The 24,021-nt window shown below is 39.9% G+C and overlaps 1 protein-coding gene across 1 annotated transcript in view; it reads right to left on the bottom strand.

The window, feature by feature from the left end:
- Positions 1 to 24,021, bottom strand: part of IL1RAPL2 (interleukin 1 receptor accessory protein like 2) — a 1,253,914-nt gene that overhangs the window by 948,016 nt on the left and 281,877 nt on the right. The gene's annotated exons all lie outside the window — the stretch shown is intronic.

Genomic DNA, 24,021 nt, shown 5'->3' on the forward strand with positions numbered 1-24,021 from the left:
ATTTATTCATACCTAAATAGCTGGCCTGCCTTACTATCTTGGCTTTTGCCAGTCTTATTTTTGAAGCATTCGGTTCAGTTGCTCAGTCGTGTCTGACACTATGCGACCCCATGGACTGCAGCACACCAGGCTTCCCTGTCCATCACCAACTCCCAGAGTTCACTCAAACTCGTGTCCATTTAGTTGGTGATGCCATCCAACTATCTCATCCTCTGCTGTGCCCTTCTCCTCTCACTTTCAATCTTTCCCAGCATCAGAGTCTTTTTAAATGAGTCAGTTCTTCCATTGGTGGCCAAAGTATTGAAGTTTCAGCTTCAGCATCAGTCCTTCCAATGGATATTCAGGACTGATTTCCTTTAGGATGGACTGGTTGGATCTCTTTGCTGTCCAAGGGACCCTCAAGAGTCTTCTCCAACACCATAGTTCAAGAACATCAATTCTTTGGCACTCAGATTTCTTTACAGTCCAACTCTCACCTCTATATATGACTACTGGGAAAACCATAGCTTTGACTAGATAGACCTTTGTTGGCAAATAATGTCTCTGCTTTTTAATATGCTGTCTAGGTTGGTCATAACTTTTCTTCCAAGGAGCAAGCATTAGTGTTATCAGAAATCATCTACTTATCCCATCCACCTAATCCCACAACCTCACCCCTATTCAAAGCCTTCAGTAACTCCTTGATGCCTTCAGGTCAAAGTCTAAAGGTCAAAACTCCTTCAACCGACATTCAGGTTGCCTTCAGTAACTACCGCTATAACTAGAAGCTATTCAATAAAAAGATGTTTAATGTCACTAATTATTAGAGAAATTCAAATCAAAACAACAAGGTACTACCTCACACCAGTCACAATGTATGTGTGTGTGTGTGTTTTAGTCACTCAGTCATATCTGCCTCCTTGTGATCTCATGGACTATAGGCTACCAGGCTCCTCTGTCCATGGAATTCTCCAGACAAGAACACTGGAGTGGGTAGCCATTCCATTCTCCAGTGTATCTTCCAGACTCAGGGATCAAACCTGAGTCTCCTGCATTGCAGGCAGATTCTTAACCATCTGAGCTACCAGGAATGGCTACCATCAAAAAGTCTATGAAGAACCAATGTTCAGGAGGATGTGGAGAAAAAGAAACCCTTGTACACTGTTGGTAGGAATGAAAATTGGTTCAGCCAACACGTAAAACAGTATGGAGGTTCCTAAAAAAGATTTAAAATATCAGTAGGACTACCATATGATCCAACAATTTCAGTCCTAGATGAACATCTAGAAAAAAAGTGAAAACATTAATTTGAAAACATATATGCACCCCAATGTTCATAGCAGCACTATTTACATTTAAAGAAGCAACCAGTGCCCATCAACAGACAATTGGAATAAGATTTGGTATATATACACTAGAACATTAGCCATAAAATAATGAAATACTGTCACTCACAGCAACATAGATGAACCTAGATAATATTGTGCTTAGCGAAATAGGTCAGAAAGAGACATACAAGTACAGAATGATATCATTTAAATGTGGAATCTAAAAATAATAGAAATGCATGTATATGCAAAACTGACTCACAAATATAGAAAACCAACTAGTGGTTATCTAAGGGAAGAGGGAATGGGGAGGCAAGATATGAGTATAAAATTAACAGGTACAAACTACAGCATATAAAATACATAAGCAACAAAGAATAGATTGCATAGAACAGCGAATTATACTCATTATCTTGTAATAACCTATCATGGAGTATAATCTGCAAAAGTACCAAATCACTGTGTTGTGCACCTAAATCTAACATAATATTGTAACTCAACTATACTTCAATAAAAAATTTAAGCTGTTTAATTCCCCTGAGCCTAAATGTCCCCACTTGTGAAACAGACTTAATAACAGTTTATCCTACTGACTTCAGAGTGTTAGCATATTATACAAAAAATGGTGATATAAAATATGAAAGATATAAGATAAACTATTCCTTAAGCAACCCAGAGTTTCTGCAACTACAAATGCAAATAATTTAGTGGAGTTTTATATCACCAAAATTATGTTTCAGAAATGATTTGCCCAAAGAGAAACCATCTAATGATTTGTTTAGAGAGTCAGAGGTTAGAATAGATAACTTGTCTCAAAGGTCTATTCCAACTCTGAAATTTTTCTAATATCTCATAACTGTTGCTTGCATTAGAAACTGAGGGTAAAAGTAATTAAGTTATGGAAACAAAGGAATGCTTAGCAGTTAATACCATGTGATCTGGAGTCAGCCAACATGGGTCCAAATCTTGACTCTCTCACCTAATAATTGTGTGAATTTAATAAGCTTAATTAACTTGTAAATGCCATTACCATCCAAAATCTGTTTTATTCATAAAGACAAAAAAATGAAGTTATCTGAAAGTGCATCTATACTATGTACTTGCTAAAAAAAAGAAAAAAAAGTGATGTATTCACACAGAAATAACTCCAAGAGATGCTATTATGTAAAAGGGGAAGCAGATCAATATTTACAGTAGAATCCAATTTTTGGACATATTTGTTTATATTTGACTGGGGAAAATTTTAGAAGGATACACAACAAAGAGTTAAAAGTGGTTGTTGCTGGGGTAGGGATGGGCAGGGTAGGCCTGTGGATTAAGGGGCAGGTATTTTCACTTCTCTACTCACATTGCCATACTAATAGACTTTTTCACAAGTTTGCATCATTTTATATTGAGCATTTTCCAAGGGAAAAAAATCCCATCTAGGGATGCTTGTTCCAATTTGAAACCAAGGTCTTACTACTTCAAACTAAAAATAAACCCTATTACAAAACATCACCAAAGTCCAACAGAAGTAGATCTCAAACAGGCTTTAGCCCTTTCCTGCTAACCAATGTTTCCAGGAAAGGAACCTTCCCCTCACCTAGTCTTCCCATAAGTACTTAGGAATGTGAAGGAGTTGTGATCAATTATTTGCCCCTGGTAGGTAGGTATGTAGATTTGTAGCTAGAATCTGCAGAACAGTTGGGCGGAACCAGGAGAGGATTAAAAGAAAATAAAATGAGGATGGCAAAAAGATCTTTCAGAGCCTGGCAATATTCTTACTCTATGCAAATTGTGTAGCTGAAAGCTGCACGTCCCTAGGGGAAAGTATGGGAACCTGAGAACCATGCTTTCATCTGGATACGTAATACTCCATCTACCACTATACATAACCATCCCTTTATGTCTCTTGATATTTTCCATGAAAGAAATAACATTTCAACCTGTGTTTTTAGTTTCTTTCTGCCAGTCTCACCACTATCCTGTTCTGACAAGCACAGAGAAGTAAAAGCAGGGGACCTTTAGAGAGTACTACCGCAGACCAGATGCTGAGTTAAGCCCTTTACATGGATTATCTCACTTAATCCTCTCAACAGCCATATGAAGGAGGTAAAATCATTTCTTTATTTTACAGTTGAAGAAATAAGCTTCACAGAGGTCACCTCATTGATAAACAGTGGAGTCAATTGCCAAGTAATAGGGAACATCATTCAAAAGGATTGAATCAAAGGTCAGTGATATCTGGATCATGGGACTCACTCTATAGGACAGGAAGGACACTCCACTGGGGAGCAATAGGCAGCCATGGAGAATCTGGGATAAAGGCAGCAAAAACATGTGGTAGTGATGGAAGTAATAAAACATCACAGTCTAATAATAATAGCCAATATTTTAACTTTTTATTTTATATTGTGTGCACAATCGCTCAGTCGTATCCAACCCTTTGTGATAATATAGTCTGTAGCTCACCAGACTCCTCTGTCCATGGGATTATTTGCACAAGAATACTGAAGTAGGTTGCCATTTTCCTCTTCTAGGGGAATCTTCCCAACCCAGGGATTGAACCTGCATCTCCTGCATTGGTAGGTGGGTTCTTTACCACTGAGCCACCAGGGAAGCCCTTATGTTATACTGGAGTATAGACAATTTACAATTTTGTGATAGTTCCAGATGGACAACAAAGGGACCTAGCCACACATATACATGTATCCATTCTCCACCAAACTCCACTTTTGTCCATAGCTAATAGTTATTCACTATCTACCAAACAAGCTTCCCAGGTGGTGCAAGTGGTAAAGAATCTACCTGCCAATGCAGGAAACACAAGAGATATGAGTTCAATCCCAGTGTTGGGAAGATCCCCTGGAATAGGAAATGGAACTCCACCCCAGTATTCTTGCTAGGAATATTCCATAGGCAGAGGAGCCTGGCAGGCTACAGTGCATGTGGCTACAAACAGTCGGACATGACTAAGCAACTGAGCACATGTACTCCTACTAAACAAATCATATTAAGTATCTCATTAAATTCTCCCAACATAAGCAGGTGAAGAAATGACTCAGAAAGCTAACGTGGATCATCCAAGATAGCAAGCAGTAAAGCCAGGATTTAAACTCCAGATATGCCAAAACTGCAGAATGCCTAATCTCTATGGATATTTTGTCTATCCTAAATCTTATGAATCCCTAATATTTAGGATCTTGGCAATATTCAGACCATCCCATTTTTCACTGCACAAGACAGGTTTTACCATGAATTGATAAGAGTATAGATGTTCTGCTTCTCAGAGTCTGCCCTGTTTTCCAACCAAGTACCTAGGTTGGAATCAAGATTGCTGGGAGAATTATCAATAACCTCAGATATGCAGATGACACCACCCTTATGGCAGAAAGTGAAGAGGAACTAAAAAGCATCTTGATGAAAGTGAAAGAGGAGGGTGAAAAAATTGGCTTAAAACTCAACATTCAGAAAACTATGATCATGGCGTCTGGTCCCATCACTTCATGGCAAATAGATGGGGAAACAGTGGACACAGTGGCTGACTTTATTTTTCTGGGCTCCAAAATCATTGCAGATGGTGATTGCAGCCATGAAATTAAAAGACGCTTGCTCCTTGGAAGGAAAGTTATGACCAACCTAGACAGCATATTAAAAAGCAGAGACATGACTTTGCCAACAAAGGTCCATCTAGTCAAGGCTATGGTTTCTCCAGTGGTCATGTATGGATGTGAGAGTTGGACTATAAAGAAGGCTGAGCGCTGAAGAATTGATGCTTTTGAACTGTGGTGTTAGAGAAGACTCTTGAGAGTCCCTCGAACTGCAAGGAGATCCAACCAGTCCATCCTAAAGGAGATCAGTCCTGGGTGTTCATTGGAAGGACTGATGTTGAAGCTGAAACTCCAATACTTTGGCCACCTGATGCAAAGGTCTGACTCATTTGAAAAGACCCTGATGCTGGGAAAGATTGAGGACAGGAGGAGAAGGGGACGACAGAGGATGAGAGGGTTGGATGGCATCACCGACTCGATGGACATGGGTTTGGGGGGACTCCGGGAGTTGGTGATGGACAGCAAGGCCTGGCATGCTGCAGATCATGGGGTCACAAAGTGTCAGACATGACTGAGCGACTGAACTGAACCTAGTTATCTATGCTAGGGTTTTGGAAAAACTGGAGAGAGGCGTTTCAAGGTAGAGTCTAGCAAGGTGCAAAGAGTTATCAAATCCAAACACCATTTGCCGAAGTTTATTTTGATGTGAGCAAGCAGTCAAAACTGGAAGGAAATACATTGAATTCTACAAGTTTGGGTTTGATCCAAAGTGGTCTTCTTCCCTTTTTAAGCACCATAAACCTTTGCAGCTGAGACATTTAGAAGCAACCCCACCAAGATGCTGTACAACGTACTGAGACCCACAGTCTTCCTCTAGAGCGCGTTTCCAGAAAACATAAAAATGACACTTTCTAGCTTGATAATTGTATTTTTAAGCTATAGTTAATCTAGCCAAAAGATTAATTCATCAGCAGGAAGTGTATTGCCAACAAAGTCTAAGCTGTATGCTTGCAAAAGGCAAACAATTTGAGCATTCTGAAATGTTCATAATCGAGGTGTCCCTTTCTTGACAATTGCACTCCAATGAGAATTTCAGAACACTCAGGAATTATTCAGCAGCTGAATTATTAGTACTAATTTCTTTCCAGTTGCACACCCCCTCAGGGATACCGTCCTTCCTAAGGAAGCCACCCCCAACATCAGCAGCAGCTGCTACCAAAACCCAAAAGAAATTGCTTGTTTTAATGCATTGGCCAGAGAGGAAGGTTTCCAAGAATGCTGTAAAGCCAGTCTCAAGACAAGAGTTGACCATAAAGCAAGGAGAGGCCATTTCATGTCTTTTTCAAAATCCAGCTTTCTCACCCAGATAATCTGATTTACAAATTCCAAATGGAAATCATCAAGGAGAAATGAACAGGTTTGCAGTCCAATGTATACAGCAAAGAGAAACTACTGTCTGCATGCAAGGAAATAGTTTGTCCCATTGACCTTTGTTAGAAAAACAGTAGCAGAAGACCCAGTACAGGCCATTGCAGAAGTCCTTTCCCTCTTAAACTGGGAAATTACATTGAAACTGTTTTCAAATGCACTTGTACCATGGATGAAGTCTACTAGTCTATATGCTCAGTGGTTTGATACCACAAAGGACTCTTCCTTCAGAGAAATAAGACACATTCAAATAGCTGTGCATCACCTGAAAGCTTAAATTTTTTTTTTTCTATCCAGAATGTTCTCCTTTACCTTGTCCCTATAAACTCTACCATTTCACAAGACTCAGCTGCAGTCTCAAAGACTGACTAATACAATGCAGTAGTTCTCAAACTTGCGGGCACAAGAGAAGCCCTTGGGGGAGTTTTTAAAATGGCCTATGTTCAGTCCACTCCTCAGACTAACTGGACCAGCAGCCCAGAAGAGTTGGGCCTGGTCGTCACTATTAAAAAAAAAAAAAGAAGAAGAAGAAAGAAAGAAACTAATGACAGTAATGTGTATTCAGGTTTGAGAATGCATAGTGAGGTTGTTAAAGAGCATAGGTTTTTAGGTTCAGAAATATTTCAACTAGAATCTCCATTTCAACAGTTTCCACCTGTGTAACTCTGGGCATATTAGTCCACCTCTTGGAGTTCAGTTTCTTCATCAGGAAAATTAGCATAATAGCATTGACCACATAAGCTTATTTGGAGGTTTGAAAGAAATAATTTTTGATTTATGCTTAGCACATAGCAGGTTTGCAGTAAACGTTTGCCATTGATGTTGGTGTTACAGATGTTGTCAACAGCAGCTATGGGAAAATTTAAGAATCACTTCCAGTCTAAGATTATACAATTTTAACTACTATAAAAAACTTTGGAGATCATTCTATTTAGCCCATAAATGTGACATGACTGACACACATTTCCTAAAAGCATTTCCTAAGCCAGACACTGTTGTTGCTGACTCGAGATTCAGTGCTATTTCCAATATATTAACTTTGTTTCATTTCAACAAATGTGTTGAACACTGAGTATCCAACTCTATGATCAGTTCTTAGGACAGAAAGATAAATTCATATCAAACTGAATCTACCCTTGAGAATTTCCATCTAATGGAGTAGCACAGTGTGTAAACAAATAACTGCAGAAATAAAATGTGTTTTTATAGACTCAATGAGTTTAAATTTCTATGAGCTCACTGAAGATAATGTCATTAATTCTGGGTGGGTTGATGAAGTCTGAACTAGGGAAGCTATGAGTGAACAAGCTGTTGAACGATAAATAGGGGCTTTACAGGTAGGGAGGGATGTATGCAATGGACATTTCAGGCACAGATAACAGCAGGAGAAAAGGCACTATATCAGCATGCCTTTCAGCTCTATCTTCTTGTGACTCCTCGAACACTTGTCCACAGCATTCATTTGTCAAATAATAATGTTTTGTCTCATGACACATTTTCTGTTATAGCCTTGAACTATTTATCACCTGTGTTACCTAATTTTTCATATCTTGTCATCGCAACTAGAATTTAAGCTTGAAGGAATGAATAAGAACCGGTTTAATAGATCACCATATCTTCCACAGTGCTTTGCACCTAGTCTTAAACAGAGTGGCTGCTGAATGAATGCTTTTTGACTTACTGATATAAAGAGGAGAAAGCAGATAATCTTGAACATATCCAAAATTCACTACTCATTACAAGAACCTCCTGTGAAATAGTTTGTTCATGCTCTCCATCTAATTAATCAAAGGAATCAAAAAGATTCTTTTGAGCTTCTTCTACATGCCCACTAATGAAGATTCTTATAGTATGCAAAGGTTAGCAGATCCCCACATGGCAGCTCTTTGTATATTTTAATACCTTATTCTGTTTTTACTGACCAAATTCACAAGGAGTTCAAAGTTAGGCCTAGGTAGTCATTCCTGAAAACTGCTGATCACAAGACTAGACCAATTAGCCTGGGTCCCTACATTTTTCAAAAACACATCAGGTGTTCTGATGAAATTACAAAGAATGTTTCAATTATCTAGCAGCATCCCAAAGAAGTCCTCAGACAGGTTGGTCTTGGGAAACAGAATAATCTACTGCTTGCTCACACAGGATGAAAATTTTCTTAATACTTCTTATAACAAGGGGCAGACTTTGAACTCAAAGAAAAATCAGGATGAGCAAAAGGAAATTTTGCTTACTTAGAAACACTTCAAATGTTGACTTCAAGAGTGGAAAAAAAATATGTTCTTAACCAGATCAATCTTAGCCTCCATTGTGCAGAATTGAGAGTCACAAGTAGTGAGAAGCTGGAAAATCTAGGGTGAGAGAAGGAAAGGAAGATATTCAAACACATTTACCCTCCTGCAAGGACAGCTTGCTCAATGTTTAGTAAATAGATTACCGCCATTATTCTCTCCTTTCTTCCTCTCCACCAGTAGGCAACTCACCCTACCCACCCACCATCCTCCTCCATCCCAAGTGTCTGTAAATAACTCAAAACCTTCTTATGGACATAATGAGAAAATTAAATGAGATAATGACAGAGAGCTTACTGCACTGTAGGCATCCCCTTGCAACTTTGTACTATATGTAAAGACCTTTCTCTAATGACCATCTTTTCCAGGCAGAGTTCAGACCAACACTATGATAGAAATGGGAGAGATAGGGTAGTCAAGCAGAAACACCTAGGGATTGCGATTTGTAGCAATTGTTGATGGTACAGTCAAACTTTTGCTGGCCACTCTACAAGAAGATGAATGTATAGCATAAGAAACAGTCAAAATACAACAGATGAGGGAATGACTAAGTAAATTATGCTAGATAAACAAGAAGGAATATTAATCAGCTGTCATAAATTAGAATCCTGAGTATTAAGGACAAAGATGGAAAGTTATCGATAGGTAAATGGAAAAGGCAAAACATAAAACTCTGTGCATAAAATGAATGAAGTGACAAAATTATGTAAGCATACACCAAAATGAAAATAAATATGTTAATATAACACTAAATATAGTAACAGTAGAAATATTAACTATAAAAGACAGATGAAGTATGAATTGGTCCTATCCAGCTTTATAATATATGATAACTTTCCTTTGTAAGTCAACTTATTTTTCTGATGCTGTTTCATTAGGCTGCTATTAATATGAGTTTGCATTCTCTGAGCCCTCATTAAGGGATGGTAGGAGGGGTAGGTAGGAGTGCAAAGCAATTCTAGAGTGTTTCAGGCTACAGGGGGAATCTATTTGAGAATAAATATTTGTTATTGGGAGGAAAATTTGAAGAGTTTTTTTTAATGGTTATAGAGATATATTTTTAAATGGCCTATATATGAGTGGGTGGACATGAAAATGAAAACATACAAGAGGAAACTATAAAGAAATTGTTGAATAGCTGTGTTTTGAGTACCAATTATATAATCCTGAATTCAGCTATTGCTAGAAATAAAAGACATAAAATGGAATTGTTCCTTTCCACTCTGAATCAACCCTAAACTACTACCAAATCACATTATTGTTACCATGACCAAACCACCACAAATAATGAAAGCAAACTTAACCTTGTACTTCCAGGGTAGGAAAATACATATTACTTTATCCTGATTTACAAATATTTATGGCATCTATGAAGTTCTAGCAAGATATTATGAGTATCACTTGCCTTCTTCCTCTGATATGAAAACAAAATAAAACAAAAGCCCAACAGAATGCTCAAGTCGATGAGAAAGCAGACACTTAAGAGTGCATGGAACATTTATCTGAATAATGAATATAACTTAATGATACCAACCACAGTCCTCTTAATGACAACTGGAATTTGCTCAGCACAATATTCGGCAATAATTTCACACAGTCTAAGTAGCAATTAGAGCCCAAATCCCTGAAGATAATTATTTTATCAAAGCTACTCAAAATTTTACTCCTGCCACCAATCTTTCCTATTTCAGGAACTGTTAGCTGGTCATTCTAGAGGGATTTGACTGGATAATGTAATCAGAACAAGTCAACATTGCATTTTCCTGCACTAGTCATAAAAGCCCCTCAGGGAGATGCTGCAATCCTAATGGATTTCCAGAGTCCTTCTGGAAGGGTGAATACAGCATTGATATGGATGATTGTTCACTTGAGATGCCCGGTGACCTGAGATATGGCTGGTCAGTGAATTCTCTGACCATTTTAGCAAAAGCTAGTGATGTATTTCTGCTTCCCTGACTGATATCATCACATCAGACCTTAGTTTCTCAGAGCACCCCTCTGAGCAGCCCTCCAGATCATCCCCTTTTTAACCAATACCCTAGGCTCTGTAACTTCCTCTCTCTCCTCTGCTTATCAAAACTGACCTGGGTTCCCCTCTTTCAGAGGCCTGCTTTTTGCTAGGGAATAGTGAACTATTACTCAGATAAACAAGTGCAACACAACTTTTTAAACTGTGAGGAACCCTTTTAAATGTCAAAAAAAGTTGAGCTTTTAATATCTGAAAGACTGCATAATGACAGAAAATTATCACCAATTCAGAAATATCTATGAAGTTGTATATTCCTAATTAAATAAGCATCTATATACCTTGGAAAATAATTGTGTGTATATATTGTTGTTGTTGTTTAGTCACTAAGTCGTGACTAACTCTTGCAACCACAAGGACTGCAACCCAACAGACTTCCTTGTCTTTCACTATCTCCCGGAGTCTGCTCAAACTCCTGTCCATTGTCGTGATGACGTCATCCAATCATCTTGTCCTCTGTCACTCCCTTATCCTCCTGTCCTCAATATTTTCCATCATCAGGGTCTTTTCCAATGGGTCAGCTCTTCACATCAGGAGGCCAAAGTATTGGAGCTTCAGCATATATCCTTCCAATGAATATTCAGGGTTGATTTCTTTAAGGATTGACTGGCTTGGATCTCCTTGCACTCCAAGGGACTCTGAAGAGTTTTCTCCAGCATGACAAGTCAAAAACATCAATTTTTCAGCAATCAGTCTTCTTTATGGTCCAATTCTTATATCTGTACATGACTACTGGAAAAACCATAGCTTTGACTAGACAGACCTTTGTCAGTAGAGTGATGTCTCTGCTTTTTAATACACTGTTTAGGTTTGTCATAGGTTTCCTTCCAAGGAGCAAACATCTTTTAATTTCAAGGCTGCAGTCACTGTCCACAGTGACTGTGGAGTCCAAGAAAATAAAATCTGTTGCTGCTTCCAATTATGCCCCATCTATTTGTCATGAAGTGATGGGACCGGATGCCACAATGTTTGTTTTCTGAATGTTGAGTTTTAAGCCAGCTTTTTAACTCTCCTCTTTCACCTTCATCAAGAGGCTCTTTAGTTCCTCTTCACTTTCAGCTATTAGAGTGGTATCATCTGCATATGTGAGGTTGCTGATATTTCTCTGGCACTCATGATTCCAGCTTGTGATTTATCCAGGTTGGCATTTTGCACAATGTATTCTGCATATAAGTTAAACAAACAGGATGAAAACATACAGCCTTGACGTACTCCTTTCCCAGTTTTGAACCAGTCAGTTGTTCCATTAAGATTCTGCTGCTTCTTGACCCACATATGGATTTCTCAGGAGACAGGTAAGGTGGTCTGGTAATCCCATCTCCCTAAGAATTTTCCACAGTTTATTCTGATCCTCACAGTCAAAGGCTTTAGCATAGTCAATGAAGCAGAAGCTGATATATTTTCTGGAATTCCTTTGCTTTTTCTATAATCCAATTTATGATGACAATTTGATCTCTGGTTCCTCCACCTTTTCAAAACCCCACTTGTACATCTGGAAGTTCTTGTTTCACGTGCTGCAGACGCCTAGCTTGAAGGGTTTTGAGCATAACCTTACTAGCATGCAAAATGAGTGCAACTGTATGATATTATGAACATTCTTTGGAATTGCCCTTCTTTAGAATTGGAATGAAAACTGATCTTTTCCAGTCCTGTGGCCACTGCTGAATTTTCCAAATTTTCTGACATGTTGAGTCCAATCCAGCATTTTGTCTTAGGATCTGAAATAGCTCAACTGGAATTCCATCCCTTTCCACTAGCTTTGTTTGTAGTGATGCTTCTTAAGGCCCACTTGACTTCACATTCCAAGATGTCTGGCTCTAGGTGATAGACTACACCATTTTGGTTTCAGGTTGTTAAGACCTTTTTCTTCTATGTATTCTCTTCTTATTCTCTTCTGCTTCTGTTACATTCTTGCCATTTCTGTCCTTTATCGTGCCCATCCTTGCATGAAATGTTCTCTGGATATTTCATATTTTCTTGAAGAGATCTCTAGTCTTTTCCTTTCTATTATTTTCCTCTATTTCTTTACATTTTTCATTTAAGAGGGCCTTCTTACCTCTCCTTGCTATTCTTTGGAACTCCCATTCAGTTGGGCTTATCTTTTCCTTTCTCCCTTACTTTTGACTTCTCTTCTTTCCTCATCTATTTGTAAAGCCTTCTCAGACAACCACTTTGCCTTCTTACATTTCTTTTTCTTTGGGATGGTTTTGGTCATTGTCTCCTGTATAATGTTACAAACCTCTGTCCATAGTGCTTCAGATACTCTGTCTACCAGATCTAATCCCTTGAATCTATTCTTCACCTCCACTGTACAATCATAAGGGATTTAACATAGGTCATACCTGAATGGCCTATTGGTTTCCCTACTTTCTTCAATTTAAGCCTGAATTTCAATAAGGAGCTCATGATCTGAGCCATAGTCAGCTAAAGGTCTTGTTTCTGCTGAGTATATAGAGCTTCTCTATCTTCAGCTGCAAAAAAATATAATCAATATAATTTAGATATTGACCATTTGGTGAATCCCATGTAAAGAGTTGTCTCTTGTGTTGTTGGAAAAGGGTGTTTGCTATATGACCAGTGTGTTCTCTTGACAAATCTCTGTTAGCCTTTGCCCTGTTTAATTTTGTACTCTAAGGTCAAACTTGCCCATTACTCCAGGTATCTCTTGACTTCCTATTTTTGCATTCCAATTCCCTATGATGAAAAGCATGTGTTTTTTTTTTTTTTTTTGGGTATCTTTGTTTGTATATATATATATATATATATATATATATATATATATATATATATGCTGTTTCTCACTGATTCCATCTGCAGACATTAGTGTGCTCACAGTGTCACAGATTCTTTGCAACAACTTTATCGTGTATCACAGGTCTGAAGAGGTTGGCAAATGCTAATATAAAGTAGGCACTATGTATTGCATTTGTTTCCCACCTGTCGTGGTAGACTATTTCATGTATACATAATCTTATTTAGAACATCATGAACTTGATACTATCAACATCCCCCATTGTACAGGTAAAGAACAGAGCTCAGAGAAGTTTCACTGCTTGACCAAAATTACAAAATTAATTAAGTGGCAAACTTCGGATTTAAATCCAGATTTGTCTAATTACAGTGTCACTACACTTAACCCCCAAGTCATATTGCCTTCCATTAAGTATTCTTGTAGTAAATATGCTTCAACTTATCATCTTCTAACTCAAGCAAAATGTTACATAAAGTATTTAAGAGATGATGTTAATGATGGTGAATTACTTGAGTGCCGAAAAATTGATGCTTTTGAACTGTGGTGTTGGAGAAGACTCTTGAGAGTCCCTTGGACTGCAAGGAGATCCAACCTGCCCATCCTAAAGGAAATCAGTCCTGGGTGTTCATTGGAAGGACTGGTGCTGAAGCTGAAACTCCAATACTTTGGCCACCTCATGCGAAGAGTTGATTCATTGGAAAAGACCCTGATGATGGGAGGGATTGAGGGCAGGAGGAGAAGGGGATGACAGAGGATGAGATGGTTGGATGGCATCACCAACTCAATGGGCACGAGTTTGAGTAAACTCCGGGAGTTGGTGATGGACAGGGAGGCCTGACGTGCTGCGATTCATGGGGTTGCAAAGAGTCAGACATGACTGAGTGACTGAACTGAACTGAAATCCTGAAAATCATAGCTGCATCTGTAACTACTTCTGCTCAAGAATATGATTAAGACATAGTATAGGGAAACTGAAAAAAATAACTTGGAGATGTGTATGTTTAGATAATGTTTTTAATGGATCAGAAAAGAAATATTTGGTTTTAATAAACAGTGAAAAGCAGTGTTGCTCAAGAGAAAATCAACTTATAAAAAAGAATGAGTACAAATGGTAATTATGGCTTGTCAATGGTTCTCAATGTAGTCTTTGCACCAGCACCTGAGAATTGGTCAGGAATGCAAATTCTCAGCTTCTCACCTCTACTCCAATAGCTCCTACCCTACCTGCAAAAGCATAAGCTCTGATGATGGAACCCAGAAACCCATGTTTTTTACAAGGCTTCTAGGTGGTTCTGATGCACACTGAAGCAAGTTAAACTGTTGAACTAGTTATTGACCAGAGTCACAGAACTGGGAGGAGAGTATGAATATACTCACTACAAAGGCAATTCTGGTTGAAGAAAAACTAATCCAAGTATATCAGGAATAGTACAATACAGTGCTTAATAGTACATGCTCTAGGGGGCATTTGTTGTTGTTGTTTAGTCGCTCAGTTGTGTCCAACTTTTTGCGACCCCATGGACTGTCCTTCCTGTCCTTCACCATCACCCAGAGTTTGCTCAAACTCATGTCCATTGAGTCAATGATGCCATCCAACCATCCCATCCTCTGTCATCCCCTTCTCTTCCTGCCTTCAATCTTTCCTGACATCAGGGTCTTTTCTAATGAGTCAGCTTTTTTCATAAAGTGGTAAAAGTATTGGAGCTTCAGTTTCAGCATCAGTTGTTCCAATGAATATACATGATTGATTTCCTTCAGGGCTGAATGGCTTGTTCTCCTTGCAGTCCAAGGGACTCTCAAGAGTTTTCTCCAACACCACAGTTCAAAAGCATCAATTCTTTGGCATTCAGCCTTCTTTATGGTTCAACTCTTACATCCATACATGACTATTAGAAAAACCACAGCTTTGACTATATGGGCCTTTGTCGGCAAAGTATTGTCTCTGCTTTTCAATATGCTGTCTAGGTTTTTCATGTCTTTTCTTCCAAGGAACAAGCGTCTTTTAATTTTGTGGCTACAGTGATTTTGGAGCCCAAGCAAATAAAGTCTGTCGCTGTTTCCATTGCTTCCCCATCTAGGTATCAAAACCAGGTCTAGGGGCATACAGACTTGGTTTTGATACCTATTTTATTAACTGTGTAATCTTGAGGAAGTCACTCAACTTGTCTGAACTTCAGTTTCCTCATCTCTAAGATGAAAACAACAATACTGCCTTCATAGTGTTGTCTTAAGGACTGAATGAATTAAGCCCTATAAAACACTTAGAACATGCCTGACATATAATGAATGTTCAATAAAGCTAAGCTATAATTAAGTGGATGCTATCTTTATTGAGTTGGGGCCAGTTTTGTCAAGAGACATGGAGGTGTTTTCAGTATGTCCATGAAAGGAGGATTTGAGCTGCCTCTCTAGAGCAATGACAAAGGACTGGATAGGGTTCTGGGGAGAAGGAGGAGGGACACCATTAAGGGAACTCACATGAGGAATGTTAAATTTATAATTACCCAAACAAAGGGTTTAAAAAGATGACCTCCAACAATGACAGTAGAAAAAACTAGATGTGGGCTTAAAACTTAGTAAGTGGGCAAAAAGAAGTTTGAAAATCTAAAAGTACCTATGCTTGTGATCCTCGGGGCACTTTAAAATGAATAGTTATTCTCTAATTCAATGATACATATACTACTACTCAAACTGACTTTGGCAATACAGGTATCAGTTCAGTTCAGTTCAGTTCAGTTGCTCAGTCGTGTCCAACTCTGCGACCCCATGAATCACAGCACACCAGGCCTCCCTGTCCACCACTAACTCCCAGAGCTTACTCAAACTCATGTCCATCGAGTTGGTGATGCCATCCAGCCATCTCATTCTCTGTCGTCCCCTTCTCCTCCTGCCCCCAATCCCTCCCAGCATCAGGAACTTTTCCAATGAGTCAACTATAGGCCCCCTTAATAAAAAACAGAACTCTGAATGCTGCAGAATCATGGCTGATTCTACCATGATTCAGTTCAGAATTGTGAGATTTTTGCAATGCCATTTTCTGTTTAGGAGTCAGGGTCTGACTTTAAATCCAAATCATGAACTCTGGCGTTCAACTGACAAGTTTTCATATCTCAGATCTGCCTCTGATTAGGTCTGTAACATTGGGTGAGTTCCTTCATCTCTATCCCTCAGTTTCCTGTGTTCTAAAATGGCGAATCACTCAACCTATATTGCAAGACTGTTGTTAGGCTGAGAAGTAACAAAAGAAACTGCTCAGCACAGTGGCAGGCTCAGAGGAACACATGAGAAATGCTGATTTGCTCTCACTGTTGGGCTAGCTCATAATAGAGAGGTTGTCGAGTTATTCTAGTATTTTAACAGCTTCTTTGGACAGAATCCATCACCGATCTGATTGTACCTTTGTCACAGTGCAATGATTTTAATTTTAGAGAAGGCTCAGGAGCAATACTGAATTCTATCACTTGAGGATTTGCTGTCTAGTACAGCAACCTGAATTATGGTTATAGTTAAAAAAATGAGTCTTTCTCTTAAAGGCCTCCTATTGAACAAGTGAAATGTTGATTGGCATTTTATGAAAAGGGGGCTCCCAAAAGGAAATATATTTATGAAATGCTGGGTTAAGCAAAATGAAACAAATGCCTTTATCATTAGGTTTCTCAAAGTTTTCACTATCCTTACATGTGTGGTAAATTTCTTAGAGGGGGGCTTCCCTGGTGGTCCAGTGGATAAGAATCTTCATATCAATGCAGGGGACATAGGTTTGATCCCTGATCTTGGAAGATTCCTTATGCCATGGAGCAACTAAGCCCATGCACCTCAACTACTGACCCCATGATCTGTAGCCCATGAGCCACAACTATTGAGCCCGCCTGCTACATCTACTGAAGCCTGTGTACCTAGAGCCTGTGCTCTGCAACAAGAGAAGATATCACAACAAGAAGCCCACACACTACAACTAGAGAGTAGCCCCCAGGTGCTACAACTAGAGACAGCCCATGCATAGCAAGGAAGACCCAGGACAACCAAAAGTAAATAAATAAATATATAAAAATTTCCTAGAGGAAACCATACTATGAAACATTTCCTAGTGCATTTGATCCTGTAACACCTTTCCTGAAAAAAAAAATGCACACACATACACACAGAAATACACACACACACCCCTACATAGACTAGTATTACATAGGACACATTTTGGGAAATACTGCCTTCATCATTGTAAACCTTCTTTCAGTGACACAGGAGGAAATACAAGGATGCAGAGCTCTCACAAGCTATCTATCCTTGCTTCATAACAGAAGTTAAGTTGCCTTGTGCCAACTCACAGAGAAGTCCAAACTCCTCAAGGCAGACTGTAATTCTGTTGTAGAAAATATTACTTTGGGGGCTGAAGAGATAATTACAAGGTAATTAGGTAGCAGGATTTGGTCTTTATGGGAAAAGGAGAGACTTTACACATCTGCTGGAGAGAGAAGAAATAGGAAGAACCATCCTCTTCCCCAGGCTTTTACATTCCTGGCTTTACCCTGAGCACTGGCCACCTTTGTGAGTACTTTTTCTCCCTGCTGACTCTTTCTGCCTGGGACAGGGAAGGAGGAGCCACCATGGCGAGGTTCTGATAACAAGCAACCTTTCTTATCGGATGCTTGGGAGCACTTTAGTTTCCATCTCTACACAACATGTAAATCAGGGTCCCAGTAGCCTGGGACCAGGATATTCCTCGGGCCAGCTGTTTCTTTCATCTGCTCAGCCCTTCTAAAAAGGTCCAGGGGAGGAGCCAAGATGGTGGAGGAATAGGACGGGAAGACCACTTTCTCCTCTACAAATTCATCAAAAGAACATTTGAACGCTGAGCAAACTTCACAAAACAACTTCTGACTGCTAGCAGAAGACATCAGGGGCCCAGAAAAGCAGCCCATCATCTTCGAAAGGAGGTAGGACAAACTATAAAAGATAAAAAGAGAGACAAAAGAGCTAGGGACAGAGACCCATCCCGGGAAGGGAGTCATAATAGAGGAAGTTTCCAAACACCAGGAAACCCTCTCACAGGCGGGTCTGGGGGAAGTTTTCGAATCTCAGAAGGCAACCTAACTGGGAGGAAAAATAAATAAAACTCACAGATTACATGCCTAAAAGCAACTCCCAGCAGAAAAGTACCCCAGACGCCCGCATCCGCTACCAGCAAGTGGGGGCGGAATGGAGGGGAGCAGGTGGCATTGCTTAGGGTAAGGACCGGGCCTGAATGCTCTGAGAGCAATTGGAGGGAGTTAACGTGAGATAGCAACTTAAACTGTGGGACAGCAAGAGAGAGAGAGAAAATTAACTGGCCCGAACACACTGCCAGCCGTTCACAGAACAAAGGGACTGAGCAATTCCAGAGAAGAGCTAGCCGGCTGCGGACCGGCCCATCCCTGCCGGAGGCAGGAGGCAGGGGGGAGGGGAAAGGGGCAAACTCGGCCCCAGAGATGGCACCCCCTACCAAACTGCAAACAGGCCTCCAGTTTCTAACCAAAGACTTCCTGAGATTCTGGATGGTCAACATCTGCCAGGAGGGCGGCTGGAGGCCAGCCCCAAGAATAGACACAAGGTGCACGCACCTGATTGGCACACATGGAAACTGAGGCTGGGACCGCAGAGGGGAGAAGGTGCACTGCACCCGGGGAGAGTGCGCCCGTCAAGCTCCTGGCTGCCTGAGCTGCTCGGGCCGGGGAATGCACAAAACACAGGCCCAACCAAATCTCTGCTTTTGTGTAGTACCCGAAAACTGGAACTGCACGAAACGCAGGGCCCGCTCCATATAGAGCAGCTGGGAGCCTGAGCAGTGTGGACAGGGAGAGCACACACCCATGAGCGAGGGCAAGCCCAGTGTGGCCGGACACTGTGAGTGCTACCCACACACAGCAATATCTGTCTGCTGTGCCCCTCCCTGCCCACAGCATGACTGAACCAGCGAACCTAAACAAGAGACCACCTCCACCCGCCTGTATCAGGGTGGAAATTAGACACTGAAGAGACCTGCAAACAGAAGCCAAATAAACAAAGGGAACCGCTTCAGAAGGGACCGGTGCAACAGATTAAAATCCCTGTATCTTCGACAAAGGAGGCAAGAATATACAATGGAAAAAGAAGACAACCTCTTTAACAAGTTGTGCTGGGAAAACTGGTCAACCACTTGTAAAAGAATGAAACTAGAACACTTTCTAACACCATACACAAAAATAAACTCAAAATGGATTAAAGATCTAAATGTAAGACCAGAAACTATAAAACTCCTAGAGGAGAACATAGGCAAAACACTCTCTGACATAAACCACAGCAAGATCCTTTATGACCCACCTCCCAGAATATTGGAAATAAAAGCAAAAATAAACAAATGGGACCTAATTACACTTAAAAGCTTTTGCACTACAAAGGAAACTATAAGCAAGGTGAAAAGACACCCTTCAGAATGGGAGAAAATAATAGCAAATGAAGAAACAGAAAAAGGATTAATCTCAAAAATATACAAGCAACTCCTGCACCTCAATTCCAGAAAAATAAATGACCCAATCAAAAAATGGGCCAAAGAACTAAAGAGACATTTCTCCAAAGAAGACATACAGATGGCTAACAAACACATGAAAAGATGCTCAACATCACTCATTATCAGAGAAATGCAAATCAAAACCACAATGAGGTACCATTACACGCCAGTCAGGATGGCTGCTATCCAAAAGTCTACAAGCAATAAATGCTGGAGACAAGGTGTGGAGAGAAGGGAACCCTCTTACACTGTTGGTGGGAATGCAAACTAGTACAGCCCCTATGGAGAACAGTGTGGAGATTTCTTAAAAAAACTGGAATTAGAACTGCCATATGACCCAGCAATCCCACTTCTGGGCATACACACTGAGGAAACCAGATCTGAAAGAGACACGTGCACCCCAACATCTGCAGTACTGTTTATAATATCCAGGTCATGGAAGCAACCTAGATGCCCATCAGGCAGATGAATGGAATAAGGAAGCTGTGGTACATATACACCATGGAATATTACTCAGCCATTAAAAAGAATTCATTTGAATCAGTTCTAATGAGATAGATGAAACTGGAGCCCATTATACAGAGTGAAGTAAGCCAGAAAGATATAGACCAATATAGTATACTAACACATATATATGGAATTTAGAAAGATGGTAACAATAACCCTATATGCAAAACAGAAAAAGAGACACAGATGTACAGAAGAGACTTTTGGACTCTGTGGGAGAAGGTGAGGGTAGGATGTTTCGAGAGAACAGCATCGAAACATGTATATTATCTAGGGTGAAAGAGATCACCAGCCCAGGCTGGATGCATGAGACAAGTGCTTGGCCTGGTGCACTGGGAAGACCCAGAGGAATCGGGTGGAGAGGGAGGTGGGAGGGGGGATCGGGACAGGGAATACATGTACATCCATGGCTGATTCATGTCAATGTATGACAAAAACCACTACAATATTGTAAAGTGATTAGCCTTCAACTAATAAAAGTAAATGAAAAAAAAAAAAAAAAGAAAGGTCCAGCATCTCTCTTAATCCTCCCTTGTTTGCATTATTACTTATGATTCTCCATAACATCTATGGCGCTGCCTCACATCAATTTTCTCCTTTTTCTCAGGGTAGAGGAAGAAAGAGCTTGTTCCCCCGAAGCTATTCAAAACACTAAACAACAACAATTTTCCCACAATACTTTTAATCTGAATATCACTTTTGCTTACATCTCTCAGAGGATGCTAGAACACCCATTTCCTTGATGCATTCTCACAATATCCCTATGAAACAGTCAGGGTAGTTATTGCTACCCTCATTTCATAGACACGGAAGATAGAACACACAAAACATGAAATAAGTTGCTCAAGGTTATTCAGCCAGTTAATGTTAGAAAACCAGGTTTCTTTATTCCCAGTCTAGGATTCTCCCTACACATGCTACCAGGATCAGTGTTGTTCTACCAGAAGTGAGATCTCTGGCTGAGGTCAGCAGTTATACAGATAAAAGCAGGAATGCAGTCAAACATCTTCCCTAGCAAGGTTCTCATACAAAGCAGACTTCTTCATTGGTCTTTTTGTTGGAAACATCTGCTGGGATATTGAAACCACCGTAGGAACTTCAGTTTTTCTGTTTCAGTGTTACTTGCCCAGTCAATTCAACAAGGACATGAAGATGACATTCCCTTTTTGTCAAATACACAAGACTCTAGCAGGTTCCATACATACAGGATGAATTTGTTCACACAAATTATTCATAGAGACTGTTAAGTCCTGGTCGCAAGAACAGAAGTTTATTTGAGTCCCCAGTGTAACCAGAGTAATTTTACAGCAGACAAATGTATATATACCCCATCACCTAATGGTTCACAAAGGGAGAATTCATACTCCTGGAGAAATCCAAATAACAAAACAAGTCCTCAAGGTGGGGCCCTAAAAAGCCAAGTTGCTACCTTTTCTAATAACCCAATCCATCACATTTTATTGCTAAGGTTTGTACATTATGAAAGAAAAATAAACACAGGCAATCTTAGCTTCAGATTTTGAGGAATTAAAATTTACTAGTGAGGAAAAAGCAGCTGTGAAGTAAAAAAGGAGGGAAAAAAGAGGTCTTTCTTCAAAGATTTTTTTTTCTTCCATGAAAACAAAGGGTTTCTTCTCAGCCCTGCTCAGCAATGAGGCTGCTGAAACTGATTCTTCCCTCAGTAGCTCCTAAAGCTCAGAGGTCTGTGTTAGTCCCTCAGTCGAGTCTGACTCTCTGCGACCCTATGAACTGTAGCTTGCCAGGCTCCCCCCTCCACAGGATTTCTCCAGGCAAGAATACTGGAGTGAGTTGCCATTCCCTGGTTAGGATCTTCCTAACCTAGGGATCAAATCTGATTCTCCTGCATTTCTGGCAGATTCTTTACTATTTGAGAAACCAGGGAAGCCCCTGGGGTCAAAAAGAACCTATTTTTACTCAATTACATCAGCCTAGAATAAATGTTATGCAAGCAGTAAGCAAGTCTGGGGAAGGCACAAAGGAACTTCTTTTCCTCTCTACCCACCATGCTCCGGGCCAAAATAGTGAAACATTTGACTCCAAAGAATGGAAACTCACTCCCAAATACCCTCCCACAAAGTCACTTTATACTTTCCTAAGTTGTAGGTTCATTTAGAAGAGTTAATGGGAAAATAAAAGTCATGTTTCCATTAAATCCTTGAATTATCATTCTACATCCAGCAACAACTGGAGGTCCATAATGAAATAACCCTACAGTAGAGCCAGAGAGTCCTCATATGGGAACACAAAGGAAGAGAAGAGGAAAGGGAACACAAGTGTGGAGAAACTACTCTTTAACTCAAGTAAAAAACATTTTATTTTAAGTGTCCTTTGCCTGTTTTGAGCTCTAAGAGAAAATATACATTAATTCCCATCCCATCACTGGGGAAATCTTTAACACTATCAACACTTCCAGACACCTAGTCCCTCATGGAAATACTACCTACAAAGAGACACATACTTATGAAAACAAAAATTTGATAACTCCCTCCACAAACATCACAACAGAGCTTGCTCTTTTTTGAAACTGTTGTCAAAGTGAACTTGTCTATTTCCATAATATCATGGACAAAAATCTCTATCCCCAAGATGGAGGCATCCAAATATTTATCACATTATGAACCCCATCACCTGGCTTCCTCCCTGAGAAGGCACAAGTTAGGAAATCAATGAAATGAGTTAGCAGTACAGACAGTAGCTCTGCTTACCTAATTCACCACCACCACCAAACTTGTTGAAAAGGGATGTGAATGGGAAGGGAGGAGTTGCAGTAGAAAGAAAATATTGAAGTTGGCTCTTAAAAGGCACTATCTTGTCATCACAAGTTTACTTAAGGATAGCTCCCTCCCCTGACCTCCAGCACCACTTAAACACTGCGCCACATTCCCAGCTATTTCATATTGGAGTATGTTGTTCTCTGAAGATGTCAAGCACTTTCAAGTTATTCCCAGTAGAAAACCACAAACTGCTGAAAAGCACGGACTATTTCTCTACACTTTCCTATCCTCTGTGCTGCCTGTCATATGGGAAGTAGGCAGAAAACACCTGGTAATATCATATTTCTCCTCTAATAATTTTCAGATTGGAAATGAAGTCAAACCTTTATACTTGGGATTTTCTTGAACACAGCTGGCTTTGGCATACATGTAAATTAGTGAATGGCTGATAGCCCATCACACATTTTACAGAGTCCCTGAGATATTTTCCAGCACAGAAATCAGGTTACCAACTCCTAGGTAAATCCTCCCATTTTTAATTAGTGGTAACAGTAAGGGGTGGTGTCAAGAACACTGAACTGGGAAACAGCAGATTCATCTTAGAGTTGCAGCTGTAACATTATCCAGTTGGCACTCATGGTAGGTCACTGACCCTGGGTTTCCTCATCCGTATAATGGTGGTAGTATAATGGTGGTGGTGAAGGAGGGTAATTAATACCTGCTGTTTTGAAAATCCAAATTCATGACATCACTTTTCTCTACTTCCACTCGACAGATATTCACTGATTTAATAGTGTTGTCACTAAGAGATTCTTGTTAGAAAAACTATCATTTCTGCCATCCAGCTGTGCCTCCTACCCAATCATAGAATCTAAACAGCAGCTAATTAGCTTCTATAGATTAGGTTTTGCAAATTAAACCC

This window comes from Cervus canadensis, chromosome X, assembly GCF_019320065.1.
Source record: "Cervus canadensis isolate Bull #8, Minnesota chromosome X, ASM1932006v1, whole genome shotgun sequence".
Classification (NCBI taxonomy): domain Eukaryota; kingdom Metazoa; phylum Chordata; class Mammalia; order Artiodactyla; family Cervidae; genus Cervus; species Cervus canadensis.